The sequence below is a fragment of the Rhinolophus sinicus genome, linkage group LG07 (assembly GCF_036562045.2).
Source record: "Rhinolophus sinicus isolate RSC01 linkage group LG07, ASM3656204v1, whole genome shotgun sequence".
NCBI lineage: Eukaryota > Metazoa > Chordata > Mammalia > Chiroptera > Rhinolophidae > Rhinolophus > Rhinolophus sinicus.
The window spans coordinates 59,497,539-59,518,378 of record NC_133757.1 but is presented as its reverse complement, the minus strand read 5'-3'; the positions used below and the strand labels follow the sequence as shown (position 1 = coordinate 59,518,378).

The following is a 20,840-nucleotide window of genomic DNA, read 5'->3' as shown; positions in this document are numbered from 1 at the left end:
CCATTCATGTAACAACCTACCACTGCCTGGGAAACCCCTTGGAATACACCTGATCCTGCTCCCTTCTGATCCCCCAACACTGGTAACAGGCAGAAGCTGCCGCAAGAAGCCAGGGTTTTGTCCAACGGGCTGTACTGAAGAGGCTCTTGGTAAGGATGCTTTCTTGAGTCTTCTCTCACTACCATAAGATCATTATTGTGATTAACAAAGAAAGACATTTCCATGGCATTTGCCCAGGGTTGCCTCAAGCACAAGCAGCCTGGGTCAACAACTTGCTACAAAGTCTGTCTCACCAAAGAATTTTTTCATGCATACTAGAACAGAGCTTGTCAAGCTTTCACGATAACATTTAAAGTACCATGCTCAATGTTTATTAGTTCATTCAACGACACACACACACAGCCCTGCACAACAGCAATTATTCAGCCCATTTTGTAGATAAGTAACCTGAGGTCAAGTACAGCAACTTGACCAAAGTCACAAGGCAAATGATTCCAAAGTATGTCTGTCTCTCTCCAAAGCCTGTGTGAGACCGCACACCTCTTTGCCTTTGAAAGGCTGCATGGGGTCTGGATTTCCACCCAAAATCCGGGAATTCTGGCTGTTCTAACCCATGGGCCTGGCCACGGTGCTGCAGCAATTGAAAATATTGGCTTTGGAGTGTGATTGCCAAGGTTTGAACAGATTGCCTCTCTCTTGGGCAGTTTTCTAATCTGTAGAAAGGGATCATACTAGTCCTGCCTCAGAGGATTGTTTAAGTTTTAAATAAGTCAGATGACAGAAAGTGCTTAAAAAGAGTGCCAGGAATTCAGGAACACTCAGTAAATACTTAGGACTACGATTATTATAGGCTGGGCTCCATCCTGCCCCTCAAGGTCAGATGAAGAGTATCTTATCCCAGGACATAGGCAGGCAGGGCAAGATCAACCGCAAAAGAATTGGTGCAGAACAGCAGTGTGTGTGAAGGTAATATTGCAAGTAGTTCCTTTCTGGTACAGGACAGGCAGCGACCATTCTGAATAGACCTCAAGGTTAACAACCAGCATGTCAGTTCTACTGACATACTGAACAAGAGCCCTCTCATGATGGACCTGACTTGGGGCTGGGGAGACGACCTGGGAGGCAGAACTGGCTGGAGAGATTGGGAAAGGGCTTCCCAAAGGCTTCTGGAGCTCAGAGCCAGCCCCAGTGGGGGGAAGGAAAAATGGGGAGCAAGGCCCCAGCCCTAGGGTAGATGTCCTGAGCAGAAACCCTTGCCAAGGACAGAAAGGAGGCCTCAGAAGAAGAGAGGATGAACTAACCTGACCAGAGTGTGGGTAGGTCTGGGACTGGGAACACAGCTGGAACCATATCAAATGGGATGAGCCCCAATGGACTGGGGATCCTTTCTCCTGGCTGGCTCGGGTCTGGATTATCTAATGAGCCTGTCTGCCTACAGACAGAGTTAGCGTTCGGTGATGGAGGGATGGAGAGGAGTGGGCTGGGAAGCCATAGAGGAAATAGACTTGTGAGACTTAGATCTTCCCCCTGAGAAGCCACCCGGGACTGTGGGCCCTGAGCAGGTGGGCACCCGAATGGTCCACTTTAACCGGGACAGGGCGTACCATGTCCCTCTCTTCCTCCTCCATGTTAACAAGCCTGATCTCCCCCAGAGAGAGCACACCACGAGTAGTAACAAGGGCAAGAACTTCAACACTGCACCTCCTGAATTCATCCTGTCCATGGCCACATCCCTGCCATTCTGACCCTTCCTTCTCCTTCCCTCTACATTTCAGCTCCCATTAATCGCCTGGTCCCACTTCAGTGATAGCCTTTCTCAGACTCTGCAGTCTACCCCTTGAGGACAGGGCTCCAGACACTGCCCTGTCCCCCAGCCCAGTCTCTCACATTAGGTCGACATAGTGCTAATTAGATCGACTCCAATGCCTCCGTGGGCTCCACCTTCCCAGGCCAACAGAGAGGGCCAGCTTGCTCCCAGGAGGGTATCCCACTGTCCATTTGGGATGAGGTTGGGCTGAAGCCTCCTAGTCAGGCAGCATTGCCTCAACAGTGCCTGGGTCCAGGCCGCCTGTCTTCTGCACCCCTCCCCTTTGATCTTCTGATTGATAGTTCAGTGGATTTGGGTGGAGAATGGAGTTCCCCAAAGGGAAAAAGACATGACGATGGATCTTGACATTTCTCTCTGGATGTGTTTAGGAAAACGTGCTTCTGCTGTGGCAGATGCTGGTGATGAATGACTGGGAGGGGTAGGAGCGCTTGAGGATCATTTGGCCACCGACCCTACAGGGCAGCACAGCCAGAAGGCCAGCCCTCAGCAAACGCAGAGGGGCCAGTCTCTCATCTTATATCAGTGCAGTGAAATTGGGGTCACACATACCTGAGTTCCATACCTAAGCGGGATGACCTTGAGCACATTACTTAGCTCTGAGCCTGTTTCTTTGTCAGCAAAGCAAATTAAAATGACACCACCACCACCCCCCAAAGATCCGAAGATGATTAACTAAAATAACGCAGGTAAAGTGTCCTTCCTGCAGTTGAGGCCCAATATAGTTTCACTCCTGTCCTCTGTCCTCCTTTCCCATCCCTATAACAGTGGTAACAAATCCTTTCCTTTCCCTCCTAGAAGGTGCAGTGGAGCCAGAATTATACGTGGCATCTCAGGCTCATGCGGGCCAGTATTTCACTGCCCCAGCTATTTCTGGCTCCACAGAGGATTCCCATCCTCCCTTCTGCTCCTTCACATTATTTAGCGTGGTTTTCAACCCCCATCTAGGCCATTTAACAGTGTCCATGAGTGCATCTTACCTCCCTAGCCCTCCTAAGCCCCAAACTGAAAAGAACTGTCTTTTTTCATTCTCCTTGACCGCCTCTGGATGTACAAGTCACTTAGCACCAGGAGAAATAATGAATTTTCTCCGATTTTGCTGAGGTTACCCACCATGGACCATTAAAATGATACTCATTTTTAAAATATACTTGACAGTCTGGAAGATATATCTGAGATATCAGAAAACTGAGCCCATTATGTGAAACTTAAAATATATTTGTGGCGATAGATTTCTAAAACGTGCAATATACCTCATGAATTTATATTGCATACATGGCACTTAGATATTTGTGTTATTTGCCCTCTGTGGATCCAAAGTTTCTAGATGATTTCCCTGTTTAAGCTTTCCCTTCTTATTATTGGGCCCCTGGCCAACATAGTAGGGGAAGAAAGCCATGAATGTAGAGTTCAAGTTCAGTTAGTTGTTGATTTCACACCAAATAGTACCACAGGAGCCCAGAGAGTGTGAAGAGAGGGAACATGCTTCTGTTTGCCAGGCACACGCACATACACACCGCCAATGATTATATGTGTCAGGCAGGTGGTAATTTCCCCATTTTAAAGATGAGAAAACTGAGGCGGGAGCAGTGAAGTCACTTGCTTACATTCATGCAGCAAGTAGGGGACACAGGAATGATTACAGCCCTGGTCAGCCAGACGCCCAAAATGCACAATTGCCCACAGCGCCTCACTGCTTTCAAAGAGCCTGGGGTCTGAAGGCCACTATCAGGTAGGGAAGATGGTAATAATGAGCTAGGACTCAAGTCTGAGACACAAGAGGACATGGAGGCTCCTCGGCAGACTTCTGGTGCTAGAAACCATGTTGGCTGGAACAGAGATGAGACTCAGAGAGCACGCAAGAGGAGAAGAACACAGTAGCTAAACAGGAAATGCAAACTACTTCACGTGGCATACAAAGTCCACCCAATCTGGCCCCAAGTTCCCTGCCCTACTTTCTCTCTCCTTTGCATCCATTATGTCCAGGCACATCTTCCCATCGCCCAGAAATGTTTTGTCACGTCCAATGGCTGACCCTTCCCCAGTATCATTTCTGCCTCTGAACGGCCTCTTCTACTTGTTCTCTTTTGGGTCCTGCTCATCATCCTCACTCCCCCTCCAGGTCTTTGCTAACCTTCCACCCACAGTCCTGAGAGCTTTCTCACTATGTTCCTGCTGTCAGTATTTTAACTTTCACATGTCACTGTGTCATAACCCAGAGGTCTCACTCACCTACCCCAAGACAAGGCCCAGAACATGGGCTCAGTTAATACCTATCAGATGAAATCAGTGAACGTCTGGAAACCAATTGACTATTCTTCTCATTTTGGGTTTCTCTATGTTTCCCCAATTAGTCAGAGTCATTTTCCAGGGGTGCCCATAGAATGCAGATTTTTGAGACAGACTTTTTCCTCTGGGTAGTATATTCAACTACAGTTTCTTCCCTGGATGCTGCAAAGACTGAGACTCTACTATACCAAATGACTAAAATCCAAGGCTAATGGAAATGGAGAGACAAAAGAGACGGAATGCAGTGGGCAAACTTTTAGGATGGCCCAATGTGGTTCTGCTCTTCCATGGCCATTCCCCCGCCCAGTGGGGGCTGCCTCACTCTGCAGAAAAGGGACCCCAACACAAGTCCCCATGGCTCTGAGCCAGCCACATACCCCCAATGTATGCTCTGCCTTTGCTTGCTATGTATTAAAGCCTACTGCATTGATCCAGCCTCTTCTTCCTTATAGACCCATGCTGTTAACGTTGCAGGATGCCCGTGTGGTCCCCTGGCTACTTGAGTTGCAATGCAGTGAACTCTCCCTTGTTGCAGGTCTGGAGAGTATGTCATAGGACATAGAGGGTACAGGGAAGTGCAGCTGTGATGAGTTCACATTCAAACTCACTGAGACTCTTGATGGGACAAAGCAGGGACTCAGACATTTCTGATAAGCCAAATCAGGCTTGCTGTCCTTTATTCCCACTAGAATGTAAAGTCCATGATGGCAGGGACTTTGGTGGTTTTCACAGTTCTACAAGGTGTAATGACAAAATATGGTGAATGTTTAAATTTTTTTTAAATATTACAGTAAAAGACACATTGCCATTAATCCTCCTCAAAATATTCTCCCTTGCTTCAAACATACTTTCCCACCATTCTTGCCACTTTCTGAAGCAGTTCTGAAAGTCCTCTTTCGTGAGGTTCTTTAGTTGTGCTGTCGTGGCTGCCTCGATGTCCTGAATAATTTTGACTTTGAGGAAGAGCCAGAAGACGCACAGAGCCAGCTCTAGTGAATAAGGTGGATGAGGACACACTGTAATGTTTTTATTTGACAGAAATTGCCATATACCAGAAGTAATGTGTGACATGGAGCCATGTCATGATGGAGTACATGACACTCACAAAAGAGGACTTCCAGAACTGCTTCAGAAAGTGGCAGCAACGATGGGATAAGTGTGTTTGAGGCAAGGGGGGCTATTTTGAGGGGAGTTAATGGCAAAGTGTCTTTTACTGTCATTTTTTTAAATTTAAACATTCACCATATTTTTTTATCATACCTCATATGTCTCTAGTGCAATGAACAGCACATATCAGGAGTTCAATAAATATTCCTACTGAATGAATGAATGAAGGAATGAATGAATGAATGAATGAATGAATTGCTTTAAGGGGAGATTTTTAATTTGGGCTAAAAGAGGAGAGACAGGAGTGTTCAGTGGCCTTTCTGTGAGCAGAGAAAAAGTTGAAGGCTTAGCACACCATGGCACCTTTCTTGATGATCTGGGCTCATGCCCTATGGTGAAAGTGCTTGGGATCAAAACTGGAGAAATTGAACTCCCAGAATAAGAAACCTGGTGGGGACTTCCAGGCACAAGAAACACTGCTTCAGGACTAAGGTTAAGCACAGCCCATGGAGAAGGCCATCTCCTATTCCCATGTCAAAGCAAGGACAAGATACTGGCAGAATGGCAGAGCAGCTGTGGCCTAGCCAGCCTGCCCACCGGAGGGGCAGCTTCTCCCTGATGGAGGGCCCCACCACAGGTACAGCAGTGAGATACCTACATCAAGTGGCAGAAGGTGTCCCTCAGAATTTTGAGAAAAACTCAAGGAACTTATGACCTAGCTCAAGAGAGGCAATTCCTGGGGAAGCTGAATCATTACGGAAGTCCCATAGTCAGCGGGGCACTGTGCGAGCGAGGCTCAGACATGCTCACTGACCCGAGTGCTCTGCGGTCACCTGGCTGGTGGCACACAGGACTTTCAGGATACCCTTAACTGCCCGGCATGGCAGCATGCGGCCAAAGACGCAGTGCATGAATCCTGGAGGAAGATCCAGACTGAGAGAGAGTAACCTGTGAGCACAGGCCTGGGCCTGGTAAACTTGCTCAGGCACAAAGGTGGTCCAGAGGGAGCTGTACTGGCTCCACCTGGAGTTCATGAGTGCTCTCCCCATGTATAAAAGGAATCCTTCCTTTTATAGGATATGGCCAGAACCCCATGGCGCCATCATCCTTGCCCAGCAGCTGTGTGATAAGCATTTCGCCCACCAAAAAGCCAGGCAGATAGTGTTACCGAGAGAAAGTGGACCTAACGGCATGAGCTGAACATATATCAGGGAGTGAGCCCTGGGTCAAGCCTTTTGGAGTTGGACCTCTCAGTGTCTCCCCCAGTGGGAGTCTTAGGGTCTATCCCATCTGGTCCCTGACTGAAGCAGAAGGTGTATCAACAGCTGCAGGCCCCTGAGGGGAGATTTCTGGGATTAAGCCGGCAACCTAAGATCAAGGTATGCCTTCTCTGATGCCTGGACAACTGTGACCCCCAGGCCCTTCCCTCTACCTCCCCTATGTTGGCCCAGCGTTCCTGTTCACCACCAGGCCTGGAGTCCAGACCAGACACCAGCTGGCCCAGTGAGGGCCAGAATATCAGTTCAGGAAGAGTGAACAGGCATAGTCACTGAGTGAGTGCTGGGTACCTGACACAGTGAGCATCACCTCCTTTAATGACCACAGCCTTGCAAGCTATCAATAATTGAACCCATTTTACAGATGAGAAGAGTAAAGCCCAGTGGACTCCTTAAACTTATCCAAGGTCCACACTAGGGACTTTGGAGTTAAAATGAGATTGAACTCCATCTGACTTTAGAGCCTTGCTGTTTACACAACACCTTTCTGCATCTTCCATCACCCCAGTCTTGGGCTGGGAGCTGCTAAGAATGACAAGCAGCTTTAGACAGGACAAAACCACCTCTCTCCTGCCTCTGCCTTCTTCCTGCATGGCATTAGGACCTCTGCTGCTATGTTCTTGTGTCCCTGAACCTCCCCACATCAACACAGTATCTTTAATCTTATTCCTCCATTCATCATATTCCCAGTTATAGTCATAGATCACACTCTCTGTTCCAGGAAGCAACACAGCTAAATCCATCTCAGGGCCATGGTTCAAAGCACCATCCTGATTCCCTCACTTACCCCGACTTCAGACATTCCCTGATCTTGTCTCCTAGACAGTGAGCCTCTAACAGCCCAAGGTCATGTCCTCCCAGACTGCCTCCTCCCAATGGTCGGCTCAAGCCATCCCTTCAAATTCAATTATTAGATAAGATAACTTGCTCACAACATCAATCTGCTCACTCTCTCTCCCTCTCAAATTCCAGATCTTCCAAATATAACATTAATCCCAAATCCAAAGCTGGACTCTTCCTGAAGATCCCAATACATCATCATATTATCATCATCATCATCATCATCATCATCATCATCATCATCATTCAATTCTAACACTATAAAATTGTCATCATTTAGGAACAGATTGTAAGTGGCCTGCCACCTGTAGCCTGCCATTTACTATTGACCAATGACTTGTGGTAAGGACTCTTCCAGGAGCTGGGGGATAGAACAATGAACAAGACAGACAGAGATTCCTGCCCTTTTGGAGCTTGCATTCCAGGGAAGTACCTGACATAGGCTTCCCCAGCTGGACCCAGAGAAAAGAAGATGGCAGTATCTGCTAAGCACCAGGGTGGTGCCAACCCGGGAGGATAAGGGCACATCTGGGGCCATGGGCAGAGCCTCTGAGGAGTGCAGAGCCTCTAAAGTTGTGGGCGTCTCTGGCCGGGGGGGGGGCACACAATGGCTCCCCACTCTCAGAGATGACTCTGTCAGCACCCACCTCAGCATTTAAGAGGGCCTCACATCCCAAAAGATTCCCTGCTGGTTTGTCCTTAAAGTCCACTCTGCTGCCACTGTTATTTATAAAAGATGGAAAGTAGAGCTAAATATCCAGAACTGGAACTCAGAAAGCTTTCAGGACCTCAGCACAATACAATTGTTGAACCTTGGGAAAATGCTGACTTTTTTGGGCAAAGCCACTCCACTCAGCTGAGGCTTCGGGAAGAAGTCCTGTTCTGACCCAGAGAGTACAATTTTACAACCAAAAAGGAGAGGAGGCACACGTGGACAGGGTGACTTGAGCAGCCCTGATGATCCCCAGAGTTAGGTGGGTTTTTCCTATTGGGACTCTAACCCACAGGGTTTACACCCCCAGAGCTGAGCCCAGCAGCTGGCGGAAGGGGAGCAGACCTACCTCTTCCACCCTGTGGCATTTTTCCAGCCCAAACCCCAAGTGCAACAGCCTGAGACTATTTCCTTCCCTTGACAGAGCTGGAGTCACAGTTGAGCCCAGGAATGGGGGTTTGCAGTGAGGACCCTGTAACAGCTCCAGAGAAAGAAGTCAAGTTTGATGACAGCAGGGCCTTGGAAACAGCCAGAGGGGAAAGAGTCAGCCTTGAGAAGTACAAGACAGAACCACAAGAACAGAAGCAAAATGCACAAAAGCGAGGTGTGGAACAATAAACCATGAAAGACGAAGCTGTGAGGACATCAAGAGTTATTAAAGAGCCTGTAAGCAAGAGGGAAATGCTCAAAGCTGTCCTCCCAGGGGTACTAGCTGGTGACCATATTACTGCCCCTGATGTTCATGTTCTCTGTGCATGAACACTGGGAATAGTAGACTGCTAAACCCTGGGACTCATGAATGGGTTTTCAGGAAGGATTGCAGCAGAGCATCTGGGAGGTCTAGTTAGTGCACTAAGGTTGCATGCCATTGATTTGAAGATTCTAAATACACATTTTTGCATTGATCTCCCTTAAGTGGCATTTTCAGAGATTATGCCCATATAAATACAAGACTGCTGATATTATGTCTTACCATGGCTCTTACCTGCCTACATGGTATGAATCAGTCCTACTAGATTTGTGTTGGCCGGACCTCTGTTTACTCAAAAAAACAGGGGATGATGAGCTAGATAATCTCTGCAAGACGTGATATTGAATTTGCAAAGACTGGGTCTCACCCAGCACCTTCCAATCCTTTGGTTTCCATGGAAAGAGTAAAAGAACCAGAGATATTTCTGAGTGATTCAAAATCCTAAGTCTCAGAGGCCACGAGGCAGTGCTGACAAGTTATATCTCCACTTTTCCTCCACAGTCACCCACAAAAAAGAAACCAGGCCCATGGGGAATGAATGGCAGTGTATTTAGGTGCCACAATGTCCAGGTGTGGTTTTCTAAAGACCTTGCTTGTTCTCAAACTGGTCCCTGAACACAGAGACTGAAGAGAGGGGCACTCCACCCCAGATTGGTAGGTGGCAGGTTTAATAAGTAAGGGAACTTACTTACAAGGCTTCTCTTCTGCACCCTTAAGACAAGTAGATGTCCATATTCTCCCACCAGAATCTTCAAAGTTTACAGAGAAGTCTTGACTGGGTTCAGTCATATACACAGTCCAGATGGTCTCAACAACACTTTACTCTCTGCAGCCTACGTCCTAGGAAACAGCTCCCACTGTGGGAACAATGGGCAGAATGTACATTCCAAGCAAAGGGTAGGGGTGTGGAGCCTCTGATCGCCTGGATTCAGCTTCAGTCAACCAGCAGTGGAAGAGGTCCTCTCTACCACCTCTTCCAACGGACCTGAATAAAAATGCTGAAACTTGATGCTTTGGGAAGAGAATTCTTCTCCAAGACCCAATGAGCCAATGGAAGGGCAATCGGCTACAATTTGAGGAGGGTGGAGAAAACCAGAATCTAGAAAAAACTAAATCTAAATACTCTGGAGGAAAGAAACTTTAACAGAAAAAGAAAAAATCCATAAGTGTCTTCAACCAAATTAATAATGTTTGAGTGCGTAAGCTGGCTGATACCCACACAGCTTATCCATTGCATCATTTTATATTACTTTGTGAATATCCAAAATATTTTAAAAGAAAAGCACTTTAAAATAGAGAAGGAAATAGGAAATGGAAAAAAAGGGAAGAAATAAATAAAAGCAAAGATTCTAGGAAAATATCACTGGTTAAAAGTTTTAAATCACATAGCTACACACTCTTAACTCAAAATAGGATCCATACTGCACAGATAAGGCCAGAATTCTCATTAAACCTGCTCGAAAGAAAGAAAGAAAGAAAGAAAGAAAGAAAGAAAGAAAGAAAGAAAGAAAGAAAGAAAGAAAGAAAGAAAGAAAGAAAGAAAGAAAGAAAGAAAGAAAGAAAGAAAGAAAGAAAGAAAGAAAGAAAGAAAGAAAGAAAGAAAGAAAGAGAAAAGAGAGAAAGATTTTTATTAAAATATAGCTAACATACAATATTATATTAGTTTCAGGTGTACATCATAGTTATTCAACAGTACCTACCTAGCTATACAGAGTTATACAGGTAATAACTATACAGAATTATTACCATATTACTGATTATATTCCCTATGTTAAAGAGGTGATCACCACAATAAGCCCAGTAGCCATCTGACACTGTACCAGCTATCACAATATTATCGATCTTTTCCCCCCTTTTAAAACTTTTCAATTAGAGTTGACATTCAATATTATTTTATATTAGTTTCAGGTGTACAGAATAGTGGTTAGACATTTATATAATTTAGGAAATTATCCCCTGACTAGTACTGCTTGGCACTATACATAGATATTATATTATTGATTATATTCCATGTAATTTACATTCACATGACTATTTTATAGCTACCAATTTGTAATTCTTAATCCCTTCGACTTTTTCATCCTACCCACAACCCCCTCCTACCTGTCACCCTGATAGATCTAGTACCCATCTGACACCATACCTAGTTATCACAATATTATTAACTATATACCTTTTACTATACCCTACATCCCCATGACTACTGTGTAACAACAAATTTGTACTTCTTAATCATTTCCGCATTTCATCCACCCCCAAACCACCTACCATTTGGCAAACATCAAAATGTTATCTGTACCTATGAGTTTGTTTCTATTCCATTTGATTTTTTATTTTGTTCTTTAGATTCAACGTATAAGTGAAATCATATGACATTTGTCTTTCGCTATCTGACTTATTACACTCAACACAGTACCCTCTAGGTTCATCCATGTTGTCACAGAAGGCAAGATTTCCTTCTTTTTTACAGCTGAGTAATATTCCATTGTATATATGTGCCACCTCTTCTTTGTCCATTCATCTATTCAGGGACACCAAGGTTGACTTCATATCTTGGCTAATGTAAACATTGCTGCAATGAACATATGGATGAGCACATCCTCTCGAAGTAGCATTTTGGGTTTGTTCGGATAAATACCCAGAAGTGGGATTACTAGGTCCTTCTTTGTATTTTGTTATAGTCTTTGTTTTAAAGTCTATTTTGTCTGGTATAAGTATTGCTATGCCAGATTTTTGTTTTGCTTTGGTTGTTTCCATTTTCATGACATATCTCTTTTCATCTGTTTCATTTCAATCTGTATGTCTTTTGATCTGAAATTAGTCTCTTGTAGGCAACATATGTAAGGCTCTTGTTTTCTTATTCATTCAGCCCACCTACGTTTGATTGGAGCATTTAATCCATTTACATTGAAAGTAATTGTTGATAGGTATGTAGTTATTTTTTTCTTTCTTTCTTTCTTTATTTATTTTTTTGTCTTAAAGAACTCCCTCTAAGATTCCTTGTAATACTGGTTTGGTGGTGATGAATTCCTTTAGCTTTTTCTTGTCTGGGAAGTTCATGACCTGTCCTTTGAATCTAAATGATAGTTTTACTGGGTAGAGTAATCTTGGTTTTAGGTTGTTTTTTTTTTTTTTCATCACTTTAAATATTTCTTGCCAATCCCTTCTGGCCTGCAAAGTTTCTATTGAGAAATCAGCTGACAGTCTTATGGCTCCCTTGTAGGTAACTAACTGCTTTACTCTTGCTGCTTTTAAGATTCTCTCTTTGTCTTTAACCTTTGGCACTTTAATTATGATGTGTCTTGGTGTGGACCTCTTTGGGTTCATCTTGTTTGGGACTCTGTGTTTTCTGGGCTTGTATATCTATTTCCTTTACCAGGTTAGGGAAGCTTTCTGTCATTATTCTTCAAATAGGTTTTCAATTCCTTGCTCTCTCCTTTCTCCTTCTGGTACTCTTATAATGCTTGTACACTTGATGTTGTCCCAGGGTCCCCTTAAACATTCCTCAGTTTTTTGGATTCTTAGTTCTTTTTGCTGTTCTGATTGGATGTTTTCTGCTATCTTATCTTCTACATTGTTGGTTGGATCCTCTGCTTCATCTAATCTACTCTTGGTTCCCTGTAATATATTCTTCATTTCTGTTATTGTATTCTTTATTTCTGACTGGTTATTTTTCGTGTTTTCTATCTCTATTTTTATGTTTCCTATCTCTTTGTTGAAGTTCTCCCTTAGATCATTGAACATCCTTATAACCAGTGTTTGGAACTCTGTATCTGGTAGATTGTTTGTCTCCATTTTGTTTAGTTCTTTTTTGGAGCTTTGTTCTGTCCTTTTATATGGGACATGTTTCTTTGTCTCCCCATTTTGGCCTCCCTGTGTTTGTTTCTATGTATTAGGTAGGGTAGCAATGCTTCCTGGTCTTAGTAGAGTGGCCTTGTGCAGCAGGTGTGCTGTGGGGCTCAGTGGTGCAGTCTCCCTTGTCACTTGAACCACACACTCCAGGTGTGTCCCTTGTGTGGGTTGTGTGCACCCTCCTCTTGTAGTTGAGCCTTGGTTGCTATTTGCACATCAATGGGAGGTATTGACCCTCGGGATCATTGGTTGTGAGAACCGGCTGTAACTACAGGGAGGAATTGTGGTGCAGGGGCTGAATTTACAGAGTAGAATTTTCCTCAGCAGGGCTCTGCTGCCTGCCCAATCCGCCCCTTGGCTGTGTCATTCTTGGAGGTGGCTGGGTGATGCTGCAGTTCATTTCGAAGCCCCAGGACCACCTTGGAAGGGATGCACTGCAAGTCAAGTTCAGCCACAGCTGGTGCCCCACCCTGGGCCACCTGGCAAGAACCACAAAAAATCTGCAGATGGCTGCCACCCATGCCATGCTTGGCAGTGCATTGAGAAGCCAAGCCTCAAACCAAGGCTGGCTGCTGCTAGTCCTGGCTTACAGCTGCTCAGCCAGAGGTACAGGACACTCTCAAGTCAGATGCTGCTTGTCTGGGTTCTGAGAACTTTTGAGACTCTAGGAAAGTCTGCAGAATGAGCTAAGGCAGGCAGGTTGTATGGGGGGAAAAAACACACTAGAAGCAGCTTGGGTGCCTGAAAATTAGGCGGGTGGGATCTCAAATGAACTGTGTTAGCCACGTAGATGGAGACTCACATATGACGACCACCTGTGTCTGCATGCCAGGAAGTGGGAGAGCTCAACAAAGAAACAATGGCCTCTGCCAGCTCCTCAATCCAAGAGAAAGCTGATCCTCTATCCCCTGTCCTCTTCCAGACAACTCAGTTCCCCATCATATGTCCCTGCTGCCTCTCCAGCTGCTGCCCGAGTGCTGGTGCTCAGAGCCAGTGATTTCATCAGTGAGTAAGTCCTTGAGTGGTCCCTTTAAGAGGAGCGACTGGCTGGGACTCCAGCTGCCCTCTGTCTCATTCAGTTATAATCTCTGCTGATTTTCACAACCAGAAATTATGGGGATTTCTCTCCTCAGCACTAGAACCCTGGGCTGGGGGGCGGGGCTGAGATATTTCACTCCTCTGGGGGGAACCTCCACAGCCAAGATATCCCTCCCAATTTTTAATGGTCACATGCAGGTGTGGGACTACCCTGCTCTGCATCTCTGCCCCTCCTACTAGTCTCAAGGTGGTTTCTTCTGCATGTCCTTAGTTGTAAGACTTCTGTTCAGCAAGATTTTAGGTGATTCTCAATGATGGTTGTTTTGTAGTTTAGTTGTAATTTTGATGTGGTCATGAGAGAAGGTGAGCACGGTGTTTACCTACTGCACCATCTTGACTAAAACTCCCCAAATCTGTGCTTGTATCATGAATACTTTCTTGTGTTTTTTTAATTGAATCCTAATTCACTTACCATAAAATTCACCTATTTTAAAATGTAGAATTCAATAGATTTCAGTATTTTCACAGAGTTTAGTGACCATCACCACAATCTAATTTTAAAACACAAAAGCCAAAGAACCCCCCCAAAAAAAAATCCCATACCCATTACCAGGCATACCCTATTCCTGATCCTCCACTCCAAGCCCAAGCAAACAATAATCTACTTTTTATCTTTATGGATTTGTCTACTCTGGGCATTTTGTATAAATGGAATCATACAAGATGTGATGTGGGCATATGTGACAGGCATCTTTCATTTGAAATAATCAAGGTCAATCCATTGCCTAACTCTAGATCACAATGATCCTATGTTTTCAACTAAAAGTTTTGTACTTTTAGCTCTCACATTTAGGTCTATCCTCCATTCTGAGTTGTTTTGTACATGGTCATGTTTTAGGGTTCAACTTCATTCTTTTTAATGTGAATATCAAGTTATTGAAAAGACTATTATACTCCTGTAAAATTGTCTTGGCACTTTTGACAAACATCAATTGACCATAAATGTAAAGATATATAAATCTGGACTCTTAATTCTATTCCATTGATCTACATACCTGTCTTTACGTCAGTACCACATTGTTTGATTACTGTAGCTTTTTAGCGAGTGGTAAAGTCATAAAATTTGAGTACTCCATGTTCTGTTTTTCAAGATTGTTTTGGCTATTCTGACTTCCTTGTGTTTCCAAGTGAATTTTAGGATCAGCTTGTCAATTTCTGTAACCAAAAAAGGCAGCTAGAATTTCAATAGGCATCATATCAAATCTATAGTTTAATTTGAGAGTGTTGCTATTTTAACACTATCAAACCTCTGATTCATGAAAGTGAAATGTCTTTCTTTTCATTTTGGCCTTCTTTAATTTCCTTCAACAACATTTTAAAGTTTTCAGTGTGCAAGTGTTGCGCTTATTTTTTTAAATGTATCCCTGAGTATTCTTAGCATATAGTATGTACAAAGTAATGTTATTCTTCTTTCCTGTTATTGTAAATAAAATTGTTTTCTTAATTTTATTTTCAGATTGTTCATAGCTATTGTATAGAAATACTACCAAGTTTTGCATATTGAGCTTGATCCTGCAACCTTGCTAATTTGTCTTTGGCTTTAACAATTTGATTGTCATATGTCTAGGTTTGGATCTCCTTGTGTTTAACTTAGAGTGAGTTGAACTGCTTGAATGTGTAGACTAATGTTTTTCATCAAATATGGAGAGCTTTTGGCCATTATCCAAATATTCTCTCTGCCTCTTTCTCTCTTCCCTCTCCTTCTGGCTCTCCCATTATGTATATGTTGATGTGATTTATGGTGACTCATGAGTCTCTGAAGATCTGTTCATTTATCTTCATTCTTCTTTCTTTCTGTTCTGCAGACTTAATTGACCTATATTCATATTTACTGATATTTTCTTCTGCCTGCTCAAATCTGCAGTTGAGCCTCTCTAGAGATTTTTAATTTCAGTTATTGTACCTTCCAACTCAAGAATTTCAATTTAGTTCTTTTTCATAATTTCTATCTCTTTATTGATACTCTCTATTTGGTGAGACATAATGCTCATAATTCCCTTTAATTCTTTAGACATGGTTTCCTTTCATTCTTTGAACAAACTTATAATAGTTGATGTAAAGTGTTTGCTTAGTAAGTTCAGCATCTGTGTCCCCTCAGGGATAGTTTATATTGCTTGCTTTTTACCTACGTGTGGACCATATTTTTGTGGGGGTGTTTGTTTGTTTGTTTGTTTGTTTTACATGTCTCATAATATTTTGTTGAAATCTAGGCATTTCAGATAAAGTAATGTGGCAACTCTGGAATTCTGATCCAACCCACTCTCTCAGGCTTTGCTCTTTTTGCTGTATTTGTTGTTATTGTTTCTTTGTTTAGTGAGTTTCCAGGACATTTTCTGTGGTGTAAAATCACTAACGTCTCTGCTTGGTTATATTGGTGGTCAGCTAATGATTGACAGATACTTCCTTAAATGCCTCAAGAAAATAATTCTTCAGCCTTTGCCAAGGAGCTCTGTTGCATGTGGCGTCATGCCTTCAGCACTACAGCAATTACAGCCCTGGCTGAGCCTGCCTTTTGTACTTATGCAAAGCCTCAGGTCAGCCACAGTTGAGGTACTAGATCCACTTCAGGTATTTTTTCAGTTATGTGCATACCCTACCGATGATTGTGACTTTCTAGATCCCCAGAAACATGTCAGAGCTTTTTAAAATCCTCTAGGGCCATCTCATTTTGCAAACTTTCCTTTTAGGTTTTTTGACTAGCTCCTTGTTTGCCCCAAACGGTATCTCTACCTCAGGCAGCTGCAATATTAAAATATTAGTGCTGATTATTTGTGACAAATGCCCTAGAGATACATTTTTTCCCCCACTGAGTGAGCTCTAAATTGAGTCAAATGATAACAATCCTGTAAATGAATCTTTCACAGGGAATTAGCAAACAAGTCAAATAGTAACAGTTCTCTGGGGATCTGGCTTTTTGAGAAGCTCGAACTCAGTCTACCCCTTCCAGTGGCTATTAACACTGCTGGGTTTCGCTGCTAGAATGGTTACAAAGCCTCTGGTTTTCAAGGCTACTGTGTATCTGGGGAAAAAGGGTTGGAAATAGGACAAGGGAAAATGTCACAGAGTTCACCTTTCTTACCGAGAGTCAGTCATTTTTCTTGAATAAACATTCCTTAAATCTTTCTAGCCTTTGGGTAATTTCCAGAGTTCTGCCAAAGTTGATTTCCACACTTTTTTGCCAGTGTTTTGCTGCTTTTATAGAGGAGGGAACTTATGAAGGTCTTTAGTCCACCATTTTAGAAGTTCTGGCTCCTCTTCTTTCAGGCTCTTATCACAGTTGAATTTTACATCTGTCTATGTGGCTGCTTTATGAATGTGTGTCTCCACCACTGATCATTAAGTTTCATGAAGATAATGTCTACATTTTGGTTACATTTTATCCTCCCTAGATTCTATCACAGTGACATATAGTAGGCATTCAGTAAATATTTGTTAAATCAGTAAAAGATCTTTAGTGCAGCCTATGAATAGACACAATTTCCACAGAATGTTATGATAAATAATTGTTCACTAACCTCAGGGGAAGCCCTCAATTCTGCTGAGCTGGGCTTTTTACACGTCTCAGGGAAGGCACACTCACACTGTCCTGAAAACTCTAACTTCTTCTCTCCCTCACCTTTTCTGCTTATGATCTGGGCTTAATCTTCATAGAAAAGATCAGATCAAAACTCCCCTCACTTTCTACCTCCAAAATCTACCTATACCTACATTGGTTTCCAAATCCTCCTTCTTTCCTCCTGTTACAATGGAAAGACAGTCCTTCTTCCTGGAAAACATTAATCCCCATGTGGGCAACATATGCAACCCTTCCTGCTCCCTCAAGAACCCCACCCCAATTATTGTCTCTCTTCTCACCTGCGTCTTCACTTGTTCCGGCTGTATTGAACTGTTTGAACTGCATTAAGACATGTTTTGTCCCTAACTTTTTTCAATATACACAGCTTGGACCTCATATCCTCCTTCCAGATAACACCTCATTTCTCTATTTCCAAACCAAACTTCTTCAACGGTTGGGCTACAAGCTCTAGTTCCATTTTTTTAACTTTCTACTTAGCACTTCACCCATTTTACTGTGTTCTATGTCCACTAGGCAGCCAAAATGACACTGATGTTTTCATTTCATTCTTTCAACATGTAATTATTGAGTGCCCAATATCAATGCCAAACACTATTCTTGGAACAAAATATATAACACAAACTATAAAGTAAATCAGACAAACAAGGTCTTTGGACACTTTCTTCACAGTTTTCATCTAACTGGCCTCCCATCAGCATCAGGCAAAGTTGGCCACCAACTCCTTGTGGAAATGCTTCTTCCCTTGATTCCCAGGGCATCTGATTCACGTCTCTCCAAGCACTCCTTTTCAGTCTCATTTTCTGGGTCCTTCTCATAGTTCCAGTCTTTATTATTAAGATTTAAAAATATACACAAGTACATTGAGGTGACCTTCCTTGGTCTCAGGCTCTGACTGCTGTTTGCCTGTGTGTGCTCATCCTGTGAAGCCTAAGCCGGCTACATCTTCCTCTCCTTTTGGCCTGCAATTGCGTCGTTGTGACACCACCACCACGTTCGAAGCACGCCTGGTCCAGGGCTCCATCCTGAAGAAGGTGATGAATGCGCTTAGGACCTCCTCAGCAAGGCCTGCTGGGACATCAGCTCCAGCGGGGTAACCTGCAGGGCATGGACCGTCCCTTACCTCCTTACTGCCGCTCACTCTGCCTTCCGAGGGCTTCCACACATACTGCTGCCACCACAACCTGGCCATGGGCGTGAACCTCACCAGCATGTCGAAATACTAAAATGTGCAGGCAAACAAGATGTCATGATACTAAGGGCACACACCTTGGCACTAGTACTTGAAGCTCCCAATCAAGAAAAGGTTTCAGATGATGAAATTAAGTTAATGGATTTAGCTGTTGAACAACCTGGGATTCCAGAACAAGAGTATAGCTGGGTAGTAAAGATGCCTTCTGGTGAATTTGCATGTATATGCAGAGATCTCAGTTACATTGGAGATGTTGTTGTAATTTCCTGTGCAAAAGATGGAGGGAAAATCTCTGCAAATGGGGAACTTGGAAATGGAAATATTAAGTTGTCACAAACAAGTAATGTTGATCAAGAAGAAAAGAAGAGGAAGCTGTTACCATAGAGATGAATGAGCTACTTCAGCTAACTTCCGCCCTGAGATACCTGAACTTCTTTACAAAAGCGACTACACTCTCCTACAGTAACACTCAGTATGTCTGCAGATGTACCTCTTGTTATAGAGCAAGGCTGTCCAAACTATTTTCAACGTTTTTTACCAAGGGCCATATGCGGTAAAATACACAAACAGCTGGGCCACTCACTCGAGGTGAAGTACATATGTCCTCACCTGGTTTATTTAGGTAAACTAAATATATTTTTGGAACTTGCTGCAGGCCAATTAACAATGGATTGCGGACCACAGTTGGCCCGTGGGCCGCAGTTTGGACACCCCTGTTATAGAGTATAAAATTGCTGAAATGGGACATTTCTGCCTCCCAAGATCTAGGATGAAGAAGGATCGTAAGTGATCTTAAAAATCAAAGTAAATAAAACCAAGCTCTTTGAGGACTGCTTCTGAGATTCCAGCATGTCCTTAAGTTTCTTCTGTCACCAAATTTGTAACTCTGAGTACATACGAGGTGTGATCAAACAATATGGTGAATGATTGAATTTTAAAAATTACAGTAAAAGGCACATTGCCATTAACCCCCGTCAAAATACTCCCACTTGTTTCAAACCCACTTATCCCATCATTCTTGCAACTTTCTGAAGCAGTTCTAGAAATCCTCTTTCATGAGTGTCTTTAGTTGTGCTTTTGTGGCTGCCTCAGTGTCCTGACTCAATTCAAAACATTTTCCTTTCATGGTCATTTTGACTTTAGGGAAGAGCCAGAAACTGCAAAGTGCCAATTCTGTTGGATAAAGTGGATGAGAACTCCTGTAATGTTTTTATTTGACAGAAATTGCCGTACCAGAAGCGATGTGTGGCATGGAGCATTGTCATGATGAAGGATGAAGTAAAGACACGAAAGAGGACTTCCAGCACTGCTTCAGAAAATGGCAAGAATGATGGGATAAGTGTGTCTGAAGTGACGGGGAGTACTGTGGGGGGGATTAATGGCAATGTGACTTTTACCGTAATAAATTATTTTATTTAAACATTCACTGTATTTTTCAGTCACACCTGGTATATAGTTAATGTTTCCTGTAAATAACCATTTTTTCTTGGTCCAGTCTCTATAATTTGTTTAAAGGATAAAGTCCCAAGTCAAATTTTATTAACCTAGAACTACTTCTGCCTTATATAGAAATACTGCTTAGGATTTTTATAACAAAGTGTTTTGACTATTAATGCAGTTTAAGAATTCTTTTTAATGGAAATAAAAGTTACTTGAATTTCAAACACTTTATATGTATATATTATATCTATAATATGTAATATATTTATGTATATATATTATATACATGGAGAGAGAGAGAGAGGTAAAATTCACAAAATAACACAAAATTAACCATTTAGTTTCAGTCTTTAAATGTTACATTTCCTTTCAACTTCTCTTCTCTACTCCCTCCATAGAGGATCTCATCTGCTCCCTTAATTTTAAGTGCCTTCTATTAACACTTGCATCCTGAAACTCTCATCATGCCCAGACACCAATAAGCAGCCATCTCCACTTGGTTTTTTTCACAGGGATTTCAAGCACAGTATTTTTCCCTAAAGCCTGCTTTTCCTCCAGTATTCTTATGGCACCAACATCCATACAACTGCTCTAGTAGAAAACTTTATAGTCTTGACACTTCCCTTTTTACCACAATTCATGTCAATTTTACAAACCAAATAGATCTCAAATTCAACCATGTCTCTTCATTTCTACCAGTGACACTCTGAACTCTCACCCTGCAACATGATCTCAATTGTTCTCTTCACATCCCGTCATCACCCTTGTCAAATCCACTCTCCACACCGCAAAATGAACTTTACCCTGCCTAACCAAGTCAGCCCTCCAATATAAGCTTTCTTAACTCCCACAACTTTTTGATTCATTTTCTACTATCTAAATT

At 42.9% G+C, this 20,840-nt stretch overlaps 1 long non-coding RNA gene and 1 pseudogene across 1 annotated transcript in view; both read left to right on the top strand.

Annotated features, from left to right (window-relative positions):
• Window positions 1–19,851, top strand: part of LOC141572951 (uncharacterized) — a 130,973-nt gene extending 111,122 nt beyond the window's left edge. The window contains exon 4 of the long non-coding RNA XR_012498541.1: window positions 19,739–19,851. This is a non-coding gene — a long non-coding RNA (uncharacterized LOC141572951). The remainder of the gene's footprint in view (window positions 1–19,738) is intronic.
• Window positions 18,204–19,303, top strand: LOC109460306 (proliferating cell nuclear antigen; annotated as a pseudogene).
• Window positions 19,852–20,840: the final 989 nt, after the last annotated feature.